Below are 4,082 nucleotides of genomic sequence, written 5' to 3' on the forward strand. Positions count from 1 at the left end.
GTAACACACAGTGTTGGGGGTAACGCATTACAAGTAACGCGAGTTACGTAATCAGATTACTTTTTTTCAAGTAAAACAACAAAACATTAAGAACACTGAATAAAAATAAACATTTATTTTACAGCAAAAACAATATTTAAATGACAAGGTACAGCAGAAATATGCTGTTAATGATAACTGGATGAAAACTTTATATATGTAATTGCATAAGCACAGAAACATATACACAGCAGTATTACAGCAGAGATTTCTCATCAGCTCCACTGTACTGTGATAATGACTGTCATGGGTCAGTCGACCAGGCACTGTCAGAACCTGCAACACATACATACACAAAAAATCACAACTTTATGACAGCATTTTATTATCAACAGATTTTCAAGATTCATATTAATAATAAATATGAAACACAAACACTTGTTGCATACCTTGGTGTCTGGGCTGTATGAGAAGTCATGAAGCTTTTGTCCATTGGCCCACACGGCTGTAGATGGAGTCTGAACCCCAAAAACACGTACTTCCCCGAGGACCAAATGATCGAGAGATCCATTGAATTTGACAGGCTTACTGACCACATAAGACTGCCGGAAAATATGAAAAATCAAATAAACAATAGAATACATTTCAAATTAATGCACATATTGACCAAACTTTTGAGTATTCTTCTATAGTCCATTTGTTTGATGGGTTTCCAAAATGAAAATTTGTTGAAAATTTCTTCACCCTCAGGCCATCCAAGATGTAGATGAGCTTGTTTCTTCATCAGAACAGATTTGGAGAAATCCTCACTTCTGGTCAGAATACCAGTCCATAGTCCATAATAACGTATCCTCCATTTTTGCCTTATAAACAGTGCTTTATCTGTGCATATTTCACTCCTGATTCAGACGAGACAACTTTTTCACAGGAGAAAGCAATACTATAGATTTATACTATACTATAGCATTCATATTTTAAGCAATGGTTTAAAGTTAATGATGTATTTGTTTCTTAGAAACACTGCGGAGCATCCATTGGTGAGCAAGTGAATTTCTCCAAATCTGTTCCCATGAAGAAACAAACTCATCTACATCTTGGATGACCTGAGCACATTTTCAACAAATTTTTAATTTGAAATGAACTATTTTTTTGAACTGTCTTTACTTCCATAAAAAGTGCATTGAACTGCCTGTCAATGGTCTTGCAAACACAACGCTTGCTGTTTTCCAGTTTTAATGCCAGATGAAGCTCCAACACGTCTAAATCTTGGATGACCTGAGCGTGAGCACATTTTCAACAAATTTTTAATTTGAAATTAACTATTTTTTTGAACTGTCTTTACTTCCATAAAAAGTGCATTGAACTGCCTGTCAATGGTCTTGCAAACACAACGCTTGCTGTTTTCCAGTTTTAATGCCAGATGAAGCTCCAACACGGGATAGCAATGGGAAACAGATGTTCAAAATCCTCATCCAAACCATTCAAGTCAACATAAAGTCAAAACTCACCCTATTTTGTACTTCTTCAGCAAAGAAGAGAACATATGAATAATTTCCATGCTCAAAAGTGTCCAGACTTTCCCCATCATCCCAGAAGAGGTCCCCTTTAGCCCGATTTCCTTCAGACAGTGCCACGATTAGGGTCAAAAGGTTTCTGCGAGATGCTGTAGTTGTCAATGCAGGAACCTGAGGAACAAATAAGAAATAGCAAAATTCACTTGCTACACAGCATAAATTAAATGAACAAATATCATTAGATCTAGTCTTTACTCCACCTGCTGTGGGATGATGCTCCCCTTTCTCACATGAACGTTAATGGTGTCTAAAGCAGCAGGGAAAAGAATGTATTGCCCTTTACTGTAACATGCTTCCCCCTATGAGAAAAATCCCAGAAGATTCAATCTCATATAAAGAGTCATTTGTCTTAAAGGGGTCATATCATACGCTTTTTAATTACATTGTACCATAACAACACATTGTAACTTTGTAAACATATCACAATGTCAAGCAGGCTTTGAAAGGTTTTTGAAGTAAATGTCAGAAGGTAAAACCCGCCCGTTTAATTCTATGGGTCAAAGGGAGGGTGGAAAATGGTTATAGTATCAACAACTAAAATATGACATGTACCATTGCATTTTGTACTAATATTATGATAACAATTTACAAGTTTTAATTTGTTAACATTAGGTAACTACATTAGTTAACATGAACTAACAGTGAGATACACTTAATTATTAATTAATTATAAAGTAATACTTTATTTAATCTTAGTCAATGTTAATTTTTAACACTGACTATGTTATTTTATCAATGTTTAAATACATTATTAAAAATCCAAAGCTGTATATGTTAAAATTATTTAATAGATCTGAGCTAACATGAACTAACAATGAACATTTGTATTGCTATTAACTAACGTTAAAAAACATTAATAAATACTGTAACAAATGCATTGCTCATTGTTAGTTAATATTAATTAATGCATAACATTAAGTAATGAGACCCTATATGTAAAGTGTTACTTTAAGTTGAATTTAGGGAATACATTAATAAAACAATTATGATAAAACCTAATGTGTTAATTTAATATGTACAGCAAAGTAAAAGAGGAAGGATTACATTGTGCAGACTGTAGCAAGTCCCCGGGGGTTCTTCCAGAACGGGACTGATAAGCAGTGAACTCCCCCACAGGAGCTGCCTGTCAATGCTCTGGCTATTTGCATCAGTGGGAAACCTGAAAGAATGAGCAGTCTCAGTAAAGAGGTCATCGCTGAGCTCAGATAAAGAGATATTGAGCTGAAACGAGCATGTGTACTCAAGGAAGAGAGGACGGGCCACAGTGCTGCCGGAGGTGTGCGCGTGATGGAACAGTGTGTAGAGGAAGGGCAGGAGAGAGTATCGCAGTGTAATCGCAGTCCTCATGGCACCTTGGGCTTGTTGGCTAAATACATACGGCTCTTGGGGCTGGGAGTATGGAATATGGGAAGAACTATTCATATGCTACTAATAAATGTAATATAATTTTGGTCACACTTTAGCTTGTGGACCAATTCTCACTATTAACCAATTATTAACTATGACCTTTGCCTCAATAAACTCCCTATTTGTATAGATGTCTGGCCTTTGACCCATATCAAGATATCTATATCTATTTATCAATATAAATACATATGTATTTATTTCTCTAGCTGGCTTTAAATTGTTGATTGATATCTCACCGCATTGGGTCTGTCATTATGGTTTCTCATAAAGGGGTAAAAGGCTCCAAGTTGTGTCCAGCGCACACACAGCTCTTCAGTTGTGTCTCCACCAAACCCACAGACATCAGCTCCCACTAATGGGACACCATAGAGTCCAAACAGGAGCACACCTGGTACAGACACAGAAACATAGCAATAAACTAAGAACAGCGACGAAACATGCTTTGCGAGCATTAGGAATAAGTTAATGTTCCATACCTGGGTGGCCAAGTTGCATTGTGAACACTAGAATTTCTCTATATCCACCTTTTTCCTGAGTAACCGATGAGCGCCGCCATGACGGATTCTAACTTCCGTTTGGATGCTCTCTCGTGTTCCAGTCTCCATAGAAATCCATGTTAAAATGGGGTAAAAAGATTGACGGAATTAATTAAACTGAAACTTTTACAACATAACTAAATATAAAAATGTGCGCAGGGATAAGCTGAGCGTTAATTTGACTAGAAACACCAGAGACCGGAAATGTAAAGCATCTTTCCGTTATGAGGCGGACAAGACTTCCGCGTTAAGGAAAAAAGTGGACAGTATATTGAACTGTAATTTCAAAAAAGAGCATCGTTTGTTTTTAGCATAAGTGAATGGTAGGACCAATACTAAGCAAAACTTCTTTTATCCTATTTGAAACCATATTTTAGCATATATTTTTTATTGGTCTTCATTGGTTCCAGCTGATGGAACTATTCAACCATTTGGGGCAAATATCCAAACCGTTGTGGATCATAAGTAAAGACTCTTCTTTGGTCCACATAATCAAGGTCATTCCACTGTACATCCTACAGAAGTAAACTTAAAGGGGTCATATGATGCTGCTAAAAAGAACATTATTTTGTGTATTTGGTGTAAT

General features: G+C 36.3%; 1 pseudogene; it reads right to left on the bottom strand.

Moving 5' to 3' along the window:
* Positions 1 to 254: 254 nt before the first annotated feature.
* Positions 255 to 4,082, bottom strand: part of LOC107679421 (lysosomal alpha-glucosidase-like) — a 7,344-nt pseudogene continuing 3,516 nt past the window's right edge.

Source organism: Sinocyclocheilus anshuiensis, unplaced genomic scaffold (genome assembly GCF_001515605.1).
Source record: "Sinocyclocheilus anshuiensis isolate Anshui unplaced genomic scaffold, SAMN03320099.WGS_v1.1 scaffold8, whole genome shotgun sequence".
NCBI classification, from domain to species: Eukaryota; Metazoa; Chordata; class Actinopteri; order Cypriniformes; family Cyprinidae; genus Sinocyclocheilus; species Sinocyclocheilus anshuiensis.